This window comes from Globicephala melas, chromosome 1, assembly GCF_963455315.2.
Source record: "Globicephala melas chromosome 1, mGloMel1.2, whole genome shotgun sequence".
Classification (NCBI taxonomy): domain Eukaryota; kingdom Metazoa; phylum Chordata; class Mammalia; order Artiodactyla; family Delphinidae; genus Globicephala; species Globicephala melas.
The window spans coordinates 17274893-17294611 of NC_083314.1; the positions used below are offsets into that span (position 1 = coordinate 17274893).

The 19719-nt window shown below is 38.2% G+C and overlaps 1 protein-coding gene across 3 annotated transcripts in view; it reads left to right on the forward strand.

The window, feature by feature from the left end:
* LYPLAL1 (lysophospholipase like 1) overlaps window positions 1-19719 on the forward strand; it is a 106822-nt gene that overhangs the window by 53453 nt on the left and 33650 nt on the right. Inside the window, exons 6-7 of one of the 3 annotated variants that reach the window (XR_009563664.1) lie at window positions 12198-12281; window positions 15960-16084. The exons of 1 other annotated variant lie outside the window; for it this stretch is intronic. The gene's annotated coding sequence lies outside the window, so the exon portion shown is untranslated. Of the gene's footprint in view, window positions 1-12197; window positions 12282-15959; window positions 16085-19719 lie in introns of those variants that run through there. One more of the 3 variants, XR_009563671.1, reaches the window with a different exon arrangement.

Genomic DNA, 19719 nt, shown 5'->3' on the forward strand with positions numbered 1-19719 from the left:
AAATTATTGATGAGTCTAAAAATGTATAAAATATTAGATAACTTCCTTAAATAATAGTATCTTTCCCTAATCAAATAACAAATACTCATAGAATTCTAAGTGTAAAGTGTCTCACATTTACTTAGGCACAAAGAATAAACTAAAGATAATTAGAGACGTTATAAATTTGAAATTAGAGAATATTGAAAGTTATAAAAATAATAATGAAAATCTGCACATTGAACAAGAAGAAAACAATTGCTTCTATGTTAGTAACTGTCCATAACTCCATGGGCTTTCTTTCCTACCTACTGCTACAAAACAACTGGAGGCTGCGGACATCTTCTTACTGTAGAATTCTTACTAATTTTTGAAATATCTTGTATTTGGTTCCTTTATAAAACACAGCATTTGATTACTGCTGACTTGGTATTTGTATCACTTAAAAATATTTATTGAGTCCACATTGTGGAGGCCCTAAGGAAGTTCTGTCTGCAAACAGATGATGGATAGTATACATGCAGCCTCTAGGTCGGAGGTAGAATGAGGGTTATATCTTTCCTTTAAATGTTGAAGATTACTTATTTCTTTATCCTTCTACTTGATGTAAATAAGAATACAACAAAGATCAAAGTCACTCAAAGTGATTTTTTAAAAGTACTAATTTTTCACACTGGCTTTCTATGTACTTCTTATATAATGTAATCTGATATCTGTGTATATCATAATTCACTTTGACCAAAATATCTTGAGGAAAAGAAAAGATTAATTTAATTAACATATTATTTGGCTTTGACTGCTGAACATATGGTTTTTGATGGCTGACAAGACACTTTGCAGAGGTTGAAATAACCACACTATTAAATCACACACTAACCGGTGTACTTGCTCACGGCTACATCGGTAAGCAAAAGTGTAAACATCTGAAACATAAAGGTGACATTCTTGAAACAGAAAACTTCTTTCACTGAGAACATACACTTTCTAAAGTTAATACCGAGGCATCTTTGATTACTACCAGACCACGCTGCATGAGAAAGTGAGGTTGTCAAGCCAAGCCTTTGTTTACAGAGCATAATCTAATTACCTAAGGATCAGTGTGGTAAAATGGACCAGGATATGACTTGACATCAATGCGCTTTTAAAATTTCAGACAATCTATTTTACATTCAGCCTTGGAGTGAGTGTGTGACTTGACCAAAAATGTTTTTGCAGAGTAGCACAGAAATCAAGCTTGCCCCTTCTACTATGTATGCATACACATACAGAGTGTATTCAAAAATAAAATTACCTACTTCCTACAAGGTTTTCTAAGACATATTCATTACGTATGTGAGCCTCTGAATTCAAGCATAGTCTTGGCATCAGGAAGACTTCTCAAAGCCAGTATGGAGATTAAGCACACCATGCTTATTTTATATAAGATTTACGCAAATTGCCAGCATTTCATAAAGTCCTTGTCTACCTTTGGCACATTTGTGTATGGAGCCAAGAGAAGAGGTTGACATTGTGAAGTTCCATTTTCAGGGGGAGGACCAAGGACGTGGCTTTAAGGTTCGGCATTTGTTTGGAGTTCCAACAATATTGTTTTCATTATAGTGAGCTTAAGTAAGTATTAACAGTCTTTCTATCAAAGAAATTAGTCCTTATGTGAATGGCCTATAAATAAAATTGTTATACAGTGGAATAATAGGAGCATGTAATGAAACTTGATTTCCAGCCAAACAAACATATGGACATTAAAAATTTTAAAAAGGAAAATGTGCACTATATGGGTCCCATGTGGAATGATTGAAGTCATCCACTATCATGTGTGTCTGGATTCTATCCACTTAGGAGTGCAAGATCCTTTCAGGCAGGGGACTGCTCTTACTGTCTGGGGGTGTTGCAAGTGAGAAGATGTGGTTTCCTGTGGAGGGAAAAAGGGGTGGGGCAAAGTTTTCAACAGTTACCACAGTTTTGTTCAACACGTTTTATTGGGTAATGGGATACTGAGAGTCAGGGCATAGGAAGTATTAACAATTATAGCATTCACTATTATCTCAAAGCAACTAATGGTGCCTCTATTTTGTGTGAAGTTACCTTACCAATACCTGCATGGTTTTTGTTATTTTACAAAAGTTATCTTACAGAAAAAAAAAGTTATCTTACAAAAACCTGCATGGTTGTCTACATCAGACTTCATGTTAATTTCATACATTTACTTATAGTTTCAGACATTCATTCATTTAAAACCTTTATCAAACACCTATCAATAAAAGAGTCTCCTAATAAACAAAAATGTATAATAACTTTATGTATCTCTACCTAAACAGTCCATTCATTCAAATAACCCAAGTAACAATCCTTTTTACATACCCCAGAGCTTCCCTAGTCTTCTGTGAAAGTGTAAAGTACTGAAATAATGGACTTAATTACAGTTAAATAATCCATTTGAACTTTTTATGAATTTTCAGGTAAATGCCAGTTGAATATAAGAGAAAGAACTTTTTAGTTTTAAAACCTTAAGACTGTATGGGTTCATAGAAAATACTAACAAGAAACTAATGCTGTTAACTGAGTATATTGATAATCAGGAAATTAATGGCTAAAGCAACATAAAAAGTCAGGTCAGGGGCTTCCCTGGTGGCGCAGTGGTTAAGAATCCGTCTGCCAACGCAGGGGACACAGGTTCGAGCCCTGGTCCAGGCAGATCCCGCATGCCACGGAGCAACAAAGCCCGTGCACCACAACTACTGAAGCCCGCGTGCCTAGAGCCAGTGCTCTGCAACAAGAGAAGGCACTGCAAAGAGAAGCCCGCACACTGCAGGGAAGAGTAGCCCCCGCTCACTGCAACTAGAGAAAGCCCGCACGCAGCAACAAAGACCCAATGCAGCAGCAAAAAAAAAAAAAAAAAAAAAAGTCAGGTCAGCACAAATGAATATGCACACTTGTTGGAAATTCCCTACTACACATTGCGGTTGAGAAATTTTTGAGTGAGCTATTGTGTTAACTCAATCATCAGCAGAATAAAATTTCATTGTTTAAATGAAATTTAAATGAATTTTGTACTTTCTTTTCAGTACAACAGAAAATTATCTTTTTTCTTCAAGTAACATTATTTGGGGGATCATATTGACCAAACCATGGCTCATAACAAAGATTCAGACCCTGTGTGAGGGAGAAAAAAGTGGTAGGCAGAAGTTTCCAATGGTTAACAAAGATTTTGTCAACACATTGTATTGGGTAATGTGATACTAAGCTTCAAGGCAGTATTAGTAATTACAACATATGGCATTCTCAAAGCAGCAGTGATGTCTTCATTTTGTATAAAAAGTTATATTAGTTATCTTACCGCTGGGTCCAGTTTGATCATAAACTTCCTACTATCTCTGTTTTCTCTCTTCTCTTTGTCTGGTTTTCGTCTGTTCTTTTTTCAGTTTTCAGCTTAGGCTTCTCTTCTTCCAGGAAGCTTTCTGGGAGTATCAAGGCTGAGTTGGGCTTCCCATAGGTTTTCTCATAGCTCCTTATACTTCCTCTTTTGTTTCCCCTATATTATAATTCCTTGCTTAATAGTCTGTTCCGGCCTAGCCGCCCCCACCCTGGTATGCTCTACTAGGGCAGAACTATCTCATTTACCACTTTATCCCCAGCAACTAGCACAGTCCCTGGCACATAAAATTTGTCCAATGTATACTTATTGAATTAATGACATAATGAGTGAATGAAAAAATCAATGAAGAAATGTATGAATGAGAATCTGTAGACTTGGCTTCTAGACTTGCCATTAACTGTCTGTATGGCTTTTGGCAAATCACTCACATCTCTCTGTTTTAGTTTCCTTAAGTTTAAAATGAGAGGTGTGGGCAAGATGATTTCTAAAACTTTACAAATCACAATGTATATGCTTCTGTGATGAACCCTTCAGAATAACCCTTTCTTCAGAGTACCATTTCATTTGCCTGGGGAAAAACTTCAGAAATACTTCATATGCCATGTTGAGGGAGAATTGCTTCCATAAGCAAATTTGTAGCTAATAACTTAAATATGGAGCATTTGTTTAGCCTTTGAGGCAGAGTCTTTATTGCAGACTTTGTACATACCATCTGCTGTATAGTGTTGAGACTATCATAGAAAATCAAACAATAGATAATAAAATAAAATAGGACCTTATTTTACCTATACTAGCACAGATAAAGAACGATATAAACCTCATCTTATTTAAAATTTACATTTACCCATTTAAACAATAAACTTAATATAAAACGACAATTAGAGTATGAAAATGAACATACAATCTCACTACCACTATGCAGATAAATATGTTTTGTCCATTGTCTATATGCATTCAATCAGAAACTAACTAGAAAAGAGAAAGAGGGGAAGAATATGGCAGATGTCATCTTGGGTATAGAGTGAATGACCTTGAGAAGATGTTCAAATCTGTGTAGATTATGTACTGATAAGGGTCTGTCCCAGGAAATCTGTACATCAGGAGAAATTTCTTTAATTATCTTCTTATTTATCTGTCTTAACCACTCTGGCCCTGGCCCAGCCAAAGAGACTGTCAGCATTCATCCAGAGTTTGCTATGTGTCAGGCACTGTGACAGGAAATGTATTATTATCTCTAGTTTACAGATTAGGTAATTATAAAATAAATGGGAGTACTGAGATTTGAATGTGGGCTATATGAATAAAGACCAAACATGTTGTTACTGTGTGTTATCTCTGCCACCTGCTTGGTCTGCTGGTATTTCCAGCATACAACCTAGTTCCTGGCACATAGTAAGTGCTCAGTTTATGTTTGCTGAATTAATAAACGAATAAATAGTTAAATAGGTAGGATTCCAGAAGTAGCTGGGGAGCCCAGAAATGTGAAGATAGTCTGGGGAGTTGATCAAGATGGCAGTGGAATTCCCTTTATGAAAGAAGCACTATCCTAAGATATAGAGAAAGGATTTTGTCAGAAATATCTGTGTGATTCACAATATGTGTGTGTGTGTTTTCTTGTGTTAGCATATATAATAGTTTTAAAATGATAACGCCTAAACTTAAAAGTGAAATTTAGGTATTATATTCTAATTTATAGCCAAACTAAATGTGACAGAATATAAACTCCTGACAAGGAAGGATTATAATGGAAATCTTGGCAGTTCCTCAAGTATGCTTCTAGAAACACATCATAATATTTTAACTCTTCGTATTTAGGCCTGGAATAAAGTTAAGTTACAGCATTTTCCCTTAAGACATTTAATCCAATAATTATAATTGAATCTGTTTGACTTGGCTGCTCATTTTGAAGTGATCATTGAACTTTTCCCTACTCATCAGACACTGATCAATGGATCTGCAAAAGACTCATTAAGATGAAATATTTTAAACTGGGACAAAGAAAGGATCACAGTATTTCCACTATCATTAAATATTTGTCAAACAATGACTCCAAATGGGAAAAGACAATTTGATTTAGTCTGAAATCTGGAGGTCCTGGTTATAAAACTTATGGAAAAATAAAAACTGGATTCTGTAGCATACTGCACTAGCAGTTGTATGTTTGTGTGGTTTTCATAATGCAGTTGTGAAAGAATCACTGCTGGAAGATATTTACAAATATATATATATATACACACATACATATATACACATATATATATATACATATAATACTAGTTGTCCATCTTTCTGGACCTAAGAACAGCAATGTGAGTAAATTAGTGTATGTACCGTGGAAATAGCTTAAAAAATAGAATTTATAAATGTGTACATATTGAAACTACATGTTTTTAAACAAGCATGAAAAACTCTTAGAATTATCAAGGCATAACTTCAATGAAACTGTCTAGGACATAATGATAGACCTAGGGTTTTACACCATTTTAAAAGATTTTCTACAAGATGCATTGGATTAAAAATGCACAATTATGACCCAAATGCTTAAACTGGGATATCTAGAGATCCTTAAGTCTATTTGCATATGGGCTACTTATCCTTTTTATTTAGAGTTATTTTAAAATGCTGTTAAAATATAAATAGCCTTATAATATCAAGAAATTAAGTGGAAATAACATTTTGCTCTCTGATTTTAAATTATGGAAGCCAAATTCCCCAAACTGAGTATTGCAGACCTAAGTTCTTATCAATTCTATTGTTTTCTAATGAAATTCTATTCAATAGTTCAAGTAATATTTATTAGGTACAGAAAGGAAACTGAGTTGACCTCCAAAATGAATAGTCTTATCTGGTATAAGCAGGACATATGTATTAACAAGGCCCCTGTGAAGCAAAATGAAAGTGGGAAATTATTTCTTAATTCTCAGTATATGAATTTGTATGATCATGGTTCCTTCTTAGTAATACTTGCTTTTTTCATCGATGCTTTGCAGTGTTATTTGTATTCTATTCAGAGAATGAGATAGATTTAAATTGGAAAAGCTGTCACAAACGTGAAATTTGAAGTCATATCCACTTTTTGTTTTTAGATATTATTACTAGACAGTAAAGATTATACTTAAAGCAACAGTAGCTTTCAAAAACCCTATAAGTGAAACTTGCTCATCTGTTTCCTAATCACTAGAGTAAGATTCCATTGTAAAGAAACACCTTTCTTCCAAAGGAAGACTTGCTCTACAAAATATCAGCTGAGGTTGACTTCTTGGTCTATGCAGTGTGGAGTTCATAAAATTCAAACATGCTTATAAAAACCAATTCAATACTCATTTGAGGCACACTGTGGGAAAAATGTATATACTAAAACTCTAAGAGCTGCCATTGTCTCTGATACTCTTAGATGATATTTCTCTTATATTTTCTTTCTTGTTCATGGATAAACTCATTTACATGAAAAAGCTTAACTTTGAAAATTGTTGCACATATTCCTTGTAGAAAACTTAGAAAGTACATAGGACTTTAAGAAATAAAAAGCAAAAATAAACACTACTCAGAGATAACAACAACAACAATATCTGCTTAGATGGGCTTAGATGTTTCCAACTCTGTTCTTTCTTCCTGTGCATACAAGAAGACTTCATTACCCTTATGGAATGTGGGCACAAATGGTGTTTATCATCTGTAGTCCTGGTCCTTAAAATGTCCCATGGGATCTTCTATGGTGTTTTTCCTGTTGACATGACTAGAAGTGAAAATAGCCACGATGGCAAAGCCACAGGATAGAAGGATCCCATATCCGTGACTTCCCACTTGGTGGAAAACAATCAGAGAACTCATCCAACCTACATAAGACTGAGACATGAGTGAGAAGTACAGTTTTATTGTATTATCCGTTGAGATTTGGAGATGGTTTGTTATGACAGCATGTGCTTCCACTCTTTCTTTTTCTGAATGGGAGATTTAATTAGGGTTTATCCGTCCTTGCTCCATAGCTGTACATTGTTTGAGGGCACTTAGTCCCCACCATATTGACCCCCAATGAGTTTCTCTGTAAGAATTATTAGAGAATAATACTCTAGGAAAAAATATACAACCAAGAAGAAAAAGAGGGATACAAAAAAAGTGAGGAAATAAACTGGTAAGGATTTGTTATTAAAACTAAATAAGTATATTTATAAAAATAAATTAATACAGTTCTAGAACTGAAATCTCATGATACTCACAAGATATTTGGAGATGCACAAGCAGCAGTGGAAATTAAAAGAGAGTTTGGCAGAGCTTTTTGTTGTTGTTGTTGTCGCATTGACAGTTTTTCTCAGCCAGATCTGCAGTTTGGGGCTTTAAACTGTTACAGCATCCCAGTCCCGTGTAGACTACAGACCACCAGTGTGTATCAAACCAGGCATCTGCAGGTTGTGCTAAATCAACTGTCTTAAATTTTAGACCCCTCTACACTGCAGTCAAGGACAGGGAAGAGAATTGGTGGGAGAGACTGCTAGCCTCTTGGATTCGCATAGCTTGATCACAGGTTTTATGTTCCCTAAACATGTGGTCTCAATATGGCCTTACATTCATTAATTACATAAGTTCTGATCATGGCTTCAGATTCCAGAGGGCCAGACATTGGCTTCATCCACTGCAATACACTGAATGTTTAAATCTCCCCCACATTCATATGTTGGAGACTTCATCCCCAGTGTGATGGTATTTGGAGGTGGAGCCTTTGGGAGATAATTATGTTTAGATGAGGTCATGACGGTGGAGCACAATGTTGGAATTAGTGCCCTTATAAGAGAAAGAAGCCAGACCCCTCTCCCTGTCTGTCATGTGAGGATACAGTAAGAAGGCAGCCAGCCATGTACAAGCCAGGAAGAGATTCCTCACCAGAACCTGATGGCGCTATCACTCTGATCTTGGACTTTCAACCTCCAGAACAGCGAGAAATAAATTTCTGTTGTTTAAGCCACCTATGGCTTAATTTATGCAATTTTTTACAGCAGCCCGAGCTAAGACAACCATCAAAAAGGTGATGGACATTATTTATAAACAAAAGAAATGGAAATGCTTTATTTTTCAGAAATGAAGTAAAGAAACAACACAATTAAATATTTGCAAACCCAAAAGCAAAGGAGAAAATATAAAAGAACTATATCTGGAACACTGTCTCCAGGAATCAATTGTGATCAGAAAATGAATGAGGAATTAGGGTGTTTTGAGGTATATGTTTTAATCTTAATATCAGAAGGGAAAAAAGGAGTAGTAAGAATGAAAGCAAGAAGAAGACCAGCTTTATTAAGCTGAAGGGAGATAGGGATTTCCTTAGAAATGTTGACATTTTAGGCAGACTGATCAGATAAGACAAAGAAAATGAGATCTAATAGGATAGGCTAGAATTTTGGAAAAGGAAAAGCTACCCATGTGTAGCTACTTTAAAATAAAATGATGTGGAGTGGAGGAAGAGGTTTTTCCTTTCTCTGACCAAGCTCAAAGAAATCTCCCAGAGGTAGGCAGTCAAGATCTCAGAAAGCAGACTGAAATAGTCCCCCCCAGAGGAACCATCAATAGGAAACTATTGACATGGATGATTTCAAAGTTACTGGTAGAGTCAGTAAGTGTGATTGGAAAATCAGCCCTTGAAGACTGAGCATTAATTACTAGATGACCTTTGTGGTGACGCTGATACGGTGAGTGGGCGATACGGTTATCGCCTATGCTATGAGGAAGCATGTCCAATAAGAAATATAAAGGAAGACACAGGGAAGTTAAAATTCCTAAAGGAGAACCAGGTAGGACAATGGTTAATAGAGTGGCTCTGGGTTAGATGTTGGCCTGGTAGGAGAATTACCCAACTCCTGCCATTTGAGATAGCGTAAGTTATTTAAGACCTGAAAAATTTCTAAGGTGAAGGAGGGATTCTGCTTTGTAGAGCACAAGGTGGAGGTATAGTGCCTAATAAGAGAAACAGGCCTCAAAGCATCAATAGCTTTCAGTGAGGAATGTGCCAAAGGGGCTCCTCCAACTGATCCACCTGTAGAAAAAGTCCTGGAGAGTCAGATTTTATCATTCCTACAATTCCACAGCCAGAGGCCATGGTAGCAACCATGAAACAGGTCTTAAGAGGCCTATTTGCCATGAATTTATCACTCATTCATTCATTCATTCAAGTTTAAATGTTTAGGAGAGCTCATCTTCAGTATCATTTTACAGTTTCAGCATTACAGGATATAAAGGAGGAATGAAGTTACAACTTGGAAGCATTTGAAGACACCGGGTAGAGAAGATTAGCATCTCAGGATATTTTAGACTGCTCAGCTTCCGGAGTCCTAAAGGAACTTCATCCATTCTGAGCTACAGTTGTTGAAGGAATAGCTCTACCAAGACATTGAATGGACAATGATAAATTGGGGAGGATGGTTTTCAGATCTCAGTGATTGTGAACTTACATTTTACTGCAGTTTAACTCAGAACAAGGGAATTTTTACCTTAATTATTCACTTATTTGATAATGAAAGGGACTCTTTAATTAAATTGGAGCCCTCTCTATGTTGATTCACTATTTACAACTGGAGAATCTGGATTATGTCATTTTGTTTATGCATTTGTTCTGGTAAATTTTGTTGAGGTACATGTGTCAACATGATTTGAAATAGGAAGTAGAGTAAGGAGAGAACTTGTATCCTAGGATAGAACCAGCCTTGGAGTGGATTCGATTAGTATAAAATTTGACCCATTTCAGCACCTTATGATGACATAATTTAAACTGCACACTCTGGATTGAGGCGGATAAACAAAAGAGGGGTTAAGCCTTGATGAGGAGAGAAGCTGAACTATCCTGAGGGAATATCCTCTGTGTGTGCATGGTGGGGAGTTCCGGGAAGGGGAGGGGAGGCAGTGAGCCATACCTCTGGTTTAATTTAAGTTTAATGGTTAAGAAGCAAAGATGCTGGGCATATACCCAGAAGAAACCATAATTCAAAAAGATACATGCACTCCAGTGTTCACTGCAGCACGATTTACAATAGCCAGTACATGGAAGCAACCTAAATGTCCATTGATGGAGGAAGGGATAAAGAAGATGTGGTGCATATATACAATGGAATATTACTCAGCCATAAAATAGAACGAAATAATGCCATCTGCAGCAACATGGATGAACCTAGAGATTGTCATACTGAGTGAAGTAAGTCAGACAAAGACAAATATCATATATTGCTTATATGTGGAATCTAAAGAAAAGGGTACAAATGAACTTACTTACAAAACAGAAAAAGAGTCATGGATGTAGAAAACATACTTATGGTTACCAGGGGATAAGTGGGGGCAGGGATAAGTTGGGAGATAGGGATCGACATATACACACTATTATATATAAAATAGATAACTAATCAGAACCTGCTGTATAGCACAGGGAACTCTACTCAATACTCTGTAATGACCTATATGGGAAAAGAATCTAAAAAAAAAAAAAAAAAAAGAGTGGATATATTTGTGTGTATAACTGATTCACTTTGCTGTACATCTGAAACTAACACAACATTGTAAATCAACTATACTCCAATAAAAATTTTTAAAAAGTTAAAAAAAAAAAGCGAAGATGCTGGAGGATATTAGGAGAGCACTGCTTTTTGCCTTGCCTCCCGATTCTCTAAAAAACTTCTGCCAGCATAGCAGACCCAGCTGCTTGCCCCACCTCTTACTTGCTCCAAGAGAGAATTGAGTTATCTGATTGGTAGATGGAGCCCATGGTTCATATTTCTCAGTTGATCCAAAGACGGCAATGAGAGATGAATGAGAGGGAGGAATTCTATTCTCTAGCTCTGAATGTTCCTGTAGGCAGGCTGGCCCAAGGTCCAGAATTGAAATGCAGAAGGAAGACCCTTTCATCAACAGATCTAAAGTCATGTTATCCAGTTGGCTTTATCAGTAATACAGCTGACATGTTCATCTCCATCTGGGTCTAATTTCTCAAATGTATCTGAACATGAGAAGAGAGGAAAAGGATATTGTTTACTGCTTCCCTGAACATCGACCCTCCTCCCTATGCATCCTGTGTTGTTCACACAGTTTGCTCGTGAGATTACTGAAGGGGAAGCTGGGGAATACATCTGGTCATCTGTTAATTACTTATTCTTCATTTAAATTTCTTTGATAAATCTAAGGAGAGAACCAACAGGTTAGGCAAGGCTTTGTGTGATCCTAAGATTTGAAAATTGTGCTTGGCCTGGAGGTTAGTTACAATATAACTTTGCTAAAGCGAGGAGACAAAAGGGGCCTCAGCAAAGAGCTCTTTTTTTTTTCTTTCTTTTTACTCTTTAAAATTTGTTTTAAAAACTGCTATAAAGCAGGACAAAGATTTGACCAATATACAGACCTGATCTGCCCAGAAAAAATGAGAAAATTGAATTTAGACAGTTATGGTGCTTGTTTTGTAATTTTTGTTTCATCTCCTCTTTTCAAGGGCAAACTGATGACTTTCTTTGCATACTATACCCATTCTCTTCGCTAATCTTTAATTCACATTCTCCCAGGGACCCTAACTTCTGTAACTCACTGTCTAGACATCTGAATGACTTCCTTTCATCCTTGGTCTTCTAATACTATCAGTAAAATGTAATTGCTACCAAGATCTCAAGGAACAGTCTACTAATCGATGATAAGTGATACCAATATTCACTGTCATTGTGTACGAACAAGGTGATGCTTTGCCAAAATGCCTTAAATATGGAAGGAAATGCAATGTTAGAAGGCGCTTCAAGGATTCTTCCTGCTACTGCTTTGGCCTTCAGTCAAGAAAATAGTTAAATCAGTCTTAAACACAGATGGTAATTTCATTTTTTTTTTTTTTTTACAGTTATGTTTTATTCAGTAGACAAAACTGAGGACTTAAGCCTGGGGCACAGCATCTCAGATAAATCTGAGGGACGGCTCTGAAGAGGTAAGCAGGGAGCCAGGATACATAGGAGGTTTTGCAACAGGGACCAAGTAGTCAGAACATCAAAAAATTACTGTTAATTAAGAGAAACCAGATATCTCAAGTTAAGGAATTTAGCGCTTTTCTATGTATGGGAAGATGCAAGAGTCTGGGCTCACTGACATCATTCCTTTGATATGCACCTCAGCTATCTGGGGCCAGTATACTGTGCTTTCTTCTTTTTTTTTTTTTAACATCTTTATTGGGGTATAATTGCTTTACAATGGTGTGCCAGTTTCTGCTTTATAACAAAGTGAATCAGTTATACATATACATATGTTCCCATATCTCTTCCCTCTTGCGTCTCCCTCCCTCCCACTCTCCATATCCCACCCCTCCAAGTGGTCACAAAGCACCGGGCTGATCTCCCTGGTCTACGCGGCTGCTTCCCACTAGCTATCTACCTTACGTTTGGTAGTGTATATATGTCCATGCCTCTCTCTCACTTTGTCACAGCTCACCCTTCCCCCTCCCCATATCCTCAAGTCTGTTCTCTAGTAGGTTTGTGCCTTTATTCCTGTCTTACCCCTAGGTTCTTCATGACATTTTTTTTTTCTTAAATTCCATGTATATGTGTTAGCATACGGTATTTGTCTTTCTCTTTCTGACTTACTTCACTCTGTATGACAGACTCTAGGTCTATCCACCTCATTACAAATAGCTCAATTTCGTTTCTTTTATGGCTGAGTAATATTTCATTGTATATATGTGCCACACCTTCTTTATCCATTCATCCAATGATGGACCCTTAGGTTGTTTCCATCTCTGGGCTATTGTAAATAGAGCTGCAATGAACACTTTGGTACATGGCTCTTTTTGAATTATGGTTTTCTCAGCGTATATGCCCAGTAGTGGGATTGCTGGGTCATATGGTAGCTCTATTTGTACTTTTTTAAGGAACCTCCATACTGTTGTAGTGGCTGTACCAATTCACATTCCCACCAGCAGTGCAAGAGGGTTCCCTTTTCTCCACACCCCCTCCAGCATTTATTGTTTCTAGATTTTTGGATGATGGCCATTCTGACTGGTGTGAGATGATATCTCATTGTAGTTTTGATTTGCATTTCTCTAATGAGTAATGATGTTGAGCATTCTTTCATGTGTTTGTTGGCAGTCTGTATATCCTCTTTGGAGAAATGTCTATTTAGGTCTTCTGCCCATTTTTGGATTGGGTTGTTTGTTTTTTTGTTATTGAGCTGCATGAGCTGCTTGTAAATTTTGGAAATTAATCCTTTGTCAGTTGCTTCTTTTGCAAATATTTTCTCCCATTCTGAGGGCTGTCTATTCGTCTTGTTTATGGTTTCCTTTGCTGTGCAAAAGCTTTGAAGTTTCATTAGGTCCCATTCGTTTATTTTTGTTTTTATTACCATTTCTCTAGGAGGTGGGTCAAAAAGGATCTTGCTGTGATTTATGTCATAGAGTGTTCTGCCTATGTTTTCCTCTAAGAGTTTGATAGTTTCTGGCCTTACATTTAGGTCTTTAATCCATTTTGAGTTTATTTTTGTGTATGGTGTTAGGGAGTGATCTAATCTCATACTTTTACATGTACCTGTCCAGTTTTCCCAGCACCACTTATTGAAGGGGCTGTCCTTTCTCCACTGTACATTCCTGCCTCCTTTATCAAAAATAAGGTGACCATATGTGTGTGGGTTTATCTCTGGGCTTTCTATCCTGTTCCATTGATCTTTCTGTTTCTGTGCCAGGACCATACTGTCTTGATGACTGTAGCTTTGTAGTATAGTCTGAAGTCAGGGAGCCTGATTCCTCCAGCTCTGTTTTTCTTTCTCAAGATTGCTTTGGATATTCGGGGTCTTTTGTGTTTCCATACAAATTGTGAAATTTTTTGTTCTAGTTCTGTGAAAAATGCCAGTGGTAGTTTGATAGGGATTGCATTGAATCTGTAGATTGCTTTGGGTAGTACAGTCATTTTCACAATGTTGATTCTTCCAATCCAAGAACATGGTATATCTGTCCATCTATTTGTATTATCTTTAATTTCTTTCATCAGTGTCTTATAATTTTCTGCATACAGGTCTTTTGTCTCCTTAGGTAGGTTTATTCCTAAATATTTTATTCTTTTTGTTGCAATGGTAAATGGGAGTGTTTTCTTGATTTCACTTTCAGATTTTTCATCATTAGTGTATAGGAATGCAAGAGATTTCTGTGCATTAATTTTGTATCCTGCAACTTTACCAAATTCATTGATTAGCTCTAGTAGTTTTCTGGTAGCATCTTTAGGATTCTCTATGTATAGTATCATGTCATCTGCAAACAGTGACAGCTTTACTTCTTCTTTTCCGATTTGGATTCCTTTTATTTCCTTTTCTTCTCTGATTGCTGTGGCTAAAACTTCCAAAACTATGTGGAATAAGAGTGGTGAGAGTGGGCAACCTTGTCTTGTTCCTGATCCTAGTGGAAATGCTTTCAGTTTTTCACCATTGAGGATGATGTTGTCTGTGGGTTTGTCATATATGGCCTTTATTATGTTGAGGAAAGTTCCCTCTATGCCTACTTTCTGCAGGGTTTTTATCATAAATGTGTGTTGAATTTTGTCAAAAGCTTTCTCTGCATCTATTGAGATGATCATATGGTTTTTCTCCTTCAATTTGTTAATATGGTGTATCACATTGATTGATTTGCGTATATTGAATAACCCTTGCATTCCTGGAATAAACCCCACTTGATCATGGTGTATGATCCTTTTAATGTCTTGTTGGATTCTGTTTGCTAGTATTTTGTTGAGGATTTTTGCATCTATGTTCATCAGTGATATTGGCCTGTAGTTTTCTTTCTTTGTGACATCCTTGTCTGGTTTAGGTATCAAGGTGATGGTGGCCTCGTAGAATGAATTTGGGAGTGTTCCTCCCTCTGCTATATTTTGGAAGAGCTTGAGAAAGATAGGTGTTAGCTCTTCTCTAAATGTTTGATAGAATTCACCTGTGAAGCCATCTGGTCCTGGGCTTTTGTTTGTTGGAAGATTTTTAATCACAGTTTCAATTTCAGTGCTTGTGATTGGTCTGTTTATATTTTGTATTTCTTCCTGATTCAGTCTTGGCAGGTTGTGCATTTCTAAGAATTTGTCCATTTCTTCCAGGTTGTCCATTTTATTGGCATAGAGTTGCTTTTAGTAATCTCTCATGATTTTTTGTATTTCTGCAGTGTCAGTTGTTGCTTCTCCTTTTTCATTTCTAAGTCTATTGATTTGAGTCTTCTCCCTTTTTTTCTTGATGAGTCTGGCTAATGGTTTATCTATTTTGTTTATCTTTTCAAAGAACCAGCTTTTAGTTTTATTGATCTTTGCTATTGTTTCCTTCATTTCTTTTTCATTTATTTCTGATATGATCTTTATGATTTCTTTCCTTCTGCTAACGTTGGGTTTTTTTTGTTCTTCTTTCTCTAATTGCTTTAGGTGCAAGGTTAGGTTGTTTATTTGAGATGTTTCCTGTTTCTTAAGGTGGGCTTGTATGGCTATAAACTTCCCTCTTAGATCTGCTTTTGCTGCATCCCATAGGTTTTCGGTCGTCGTGTCTCCATTGTCATTTGTTTGTAGGTATTTTTTGATTTCCTCTTTTATTTCTTCAGTGATCACTTCGTTATTAAGTAGTGTATTGTTTAGCCTCCATGTGTTTGTATTTTTTACAGATCTTTTCCTGTAATTGATATCTAGTCTCATAGCATTGTGGTCGGAAAAGATCCTTGATACAAATTGAATTTTCTTAAATTTACCAAGACTTGATTTGTAACCCAAGATATGATCTATCCTGGAGAACGTTCCATGAGCACTTGAGAAGAATGTGTATTCTGTTGTTTTTGGATGGAGTGTCCTATAAATATCAAGTAAGTCCATCTTGTTTAATGTATCATTTAAAGCTTGTGTTTCCTTATTTATTTTCATTTTGGATGATCTGTCCATTGGTGAAAGTGGGGTGTTAAAGTCCCCTACTATGAATGTCTTACTGTTGATTTCCCCTTTTATGGCTGTTAGTATTTGCCTTATGTACTGAGGTGCTCCTATGTTGGGTGCATAAATATTTACAATTGTTATATCTTCTTCTTGGATTGATTCCTTGATCATTATGCAGTGTCCTTCTTTGTCTCTTCTAATAGTCTTTATTTTAAAGTCTATTTTGTCTGATATGAGAATTGCTACTCCAGCTTTCTTTTGGTTTCCATTTTCATGAAATATCTTTTTCCATCCCCTTACTTTCAGTCTGTATGTGTCTCTAGGTCTGAAGTGGGTCTCTTGTAGACAGCAAGTACATGGGTCTTGTTTTTGTATCCATTCAGCCAATCTGTGTCTTTTGGTGGGAGCATTTAGTCCATTTACATTTAATGTAATTTATCAATATGTATGTTCCTATTCCCATTTTCTAAATTGTTTTGGGTTCGTTATTGTAGGTCTTTTCCTCCTCTTGTGTTTCTTGCCTAGAGAAGGTCCTTTAGAAGTTGTTGTAAAGCTGGTTTGGTGGTGCTGAACTCTCTCAGCTTTTGCTTGTCTGTAAAGGCTTTAATTTCTCCATCAGATCTGAATGAGATCCTTGCTGGGTAGAGTAATCTTGGTTGCAGGTTTTTCTCCTTCATCACTTTAAATATGTCCTGCCAGTCCCTTCTGGCTTGCAGAGTTTCTGCTGAAAGAAAAACTGTTAAACTTAAGGGGATTCCCTTGTGTGTTATTTGTTGTTTTTCCCTTGCTGCTTTTAATATGTTTTCTTTGTATATAATTTTTGACAGTTTGATTAATATGTGTCTTGGCGTATTTCTCCTTGGATTTATCCTGTATGGGACTCTCTGTGCTTCCTGGACTTGATTACCTATTTCCTTTCCCATATTAGGGAAGTTTTCAACTATAATCTCTTCAAATATTTTCTCAGTCCCTTTCTTTTTCTCTTCTTCTTCTGGAACCCCTATAATTCGAATGTTGGTGCGTTTGATGTTGTCCCAGAGGTCTCTGAGAGTGTCCTCAGGTCTTTTCATTCTTTTTTCTTTATTCTGCTCTGCAGTAGTTATTTCCACAATTTATATTCCAGGTCACCTATGCGTTCTTCTGCCTCAGTTATTCTGCTATTGATCCCATCTCGAGTATTTTTAATTTCATTTATTGTGTTGTTCATCATTGTTTGTTTCCTCTTTAGTTCTTCTAGGTCCTTGTTAAATGTTTCTTGCATTTTTTCTATTCTATTTCCAAGATTTTGGGTCATCTTTACTATCATTATTCTGAATTCTTTCTCAGGTAGACTGCCTATTTCCTCTTCATTTGTTAGGTCTGGTGGGTTTTTATCTTGCTCCTTCATCTGCAGTGTGTTTTTCTGTCTTCCCATTTTGCTTATCTTACCTTGTTTGGGGTCTCCGTTTTGCAGGCTGCAGGTTCGTAGTTCCCATTGTTTTTGGTGTCTGTCTCCAGTGGCTAAGGTTTGTTCAGTGGGTTGTGTAGGCTTCCTGGTGGAGGGGACTAGTGCCTGTGTTCTGGTGGATGAGGCTGGATCTTGTCTCTCTGGTGGGCACGTCCATGTCTGGTGGTGTGTTTTGGGGTGTCTGTGGACTTATTATGATTTTAGGCAGCCTTTCTGCTAATGGATGTGGTTGTGTTCCTGTCTTGCTAGTTGTTTGGCATAGGATGTCCAGCACTGTAGCTTGCTGGTCGTTGAGTGAAGCTGGGTGCTGGTGTTGAGATGGAGATCTCTAGGAGATTTTCGCCATTTTATTTTATGTGGAGCTGGGAGGTCTCTTGTGTACCAGTGTCCTGAAGTTGGCTCTCCCTCCTCAGAGGCACAGCACTGACTCCTGGCTGCTGTACCAAGAGCCTTTCATCCACACGGCTCAGAATAAAAGGGAGAAAAAGTAGAAAGAAAGAATTAGTAGAAGTAGAAAGAGAGAAAGAAAGAAAGGAGGGAGGGAGGGAGGAAGGAAGGAAGGAGGGAAGGAAGGAAAAAAGAAAGGAGATAAAGTAAAATAAAATAAGATAAAATATAATAGTTATTAAAATAAAAAAATAATTACGAGAAAAAAATTAAAAAAACAAACAAAATGGACGTATAGAACCCTAGGACAAATGGTGGAAGCAAAGCTATACAGACAAAATCTCACACAGAAGCATACACATACACACTCACAAAAAGAGGAAAAGGGGAAAAAATCATAAATCTTGCTCTCAAATTCCACCTCCTCAATTTGGGATGATTCGTTTGTGTATTCAGGTATTCCACAGATGCAGGGTACAAGTTGATTGTGGAGCTTTAATCCGCTGCTTCTGAGGCTGCTGGGAGAGATTTCCCTTTCTCCTCTTTGTTCTCACAGCTCCTAGGGGCTCAGTTTTGGATTTGGCCCCGCCTCTGCATGTAGGTCGCTGGAGGGCGTCTGTTTTTCGCTCAGACAGGACGGGGTTAAAGGAGCCGCTGATTCGGGGCCTCTGGCTCACTCGGGCCGGGGGGGAGGGAGGGGCACGGAGTGCGGGGTGGGCCTACGGCTGCAGAGGCCGGCGTGACGTTGCACCAGCCTGAGGCGCGCAGTGCGTTCTCCCGGGGAAGTTGTCTCTGGATCCCGGGACGCTGGCAGTGGTGGGCTGCACAGGCTCCCCGGAAGGGGGATGTGGATAGTGACCTGTGCTCGCACACAGGCTTCTTGGTGGCGGCAGCAGCCTTAGCTGCTCATGCCCATCTCTGGGGTCCGCCCTTTTAGCCGCGGCTCGCGCCCGTCTCTGAAGCTCCTTTAAGCAGCGCTCTTAATCTCCTCTCTTTGCACACCAGGAAACAAAGAGTTAAGAAAAAGTCTCTTGCCTCTTCGGCAGGTCCAGACTTCTCCCCGGACTCTCTCCCGGCCAGCCGTGGCGCACTAACCCTCTGCAGGCTGATGTTCACGCCGCCAACCCCAGTCCTCTCCCGGTGCTCCGACCGAAGCCTGAGCCTCAACTCCCAGCCCCGCCCGCCCTGGAGGGTGAGCAGACAAGCCTCTCGGGCTGGTGAGGGCCGGTCGGCCCTGATCCTCTGTGCGGGAATCTCTCTGCTTTGCCCCCCGCACCCCTATTGCTTCGCTCTCCTCCGCGGCTCCGAAGCTTTCCCCCTCCACCACCCGCAGTCTCCGCCTGCGAAGGGGCTTCCTAGTGTGTGGAAACTTTACCTCCTTCACAGCTCCCTCCCACTGGTGCAGGTTCCGTCCCTATTCTTTTGTCTCTGTTTATTCTTTTTCCTTTTGCCCTACCCCGGTACGTGGGGGATTTCTTGGCTTTTGGGAGGTCTGAGGTCTTCTGCCAGCATTCAGTAGGTGTTCTGTAGGAGTTGTTCCATTTGTAGATGTATTTCTGGTGTATCTGTGGGGAGGAAGGTGATGTCCGCGTCTTACTCTTCCGCCATCTTCCCGGAAGCCTCAAAGAGCTCTTTATACCTCTGCATCCTGTGTTGTTGCCCCA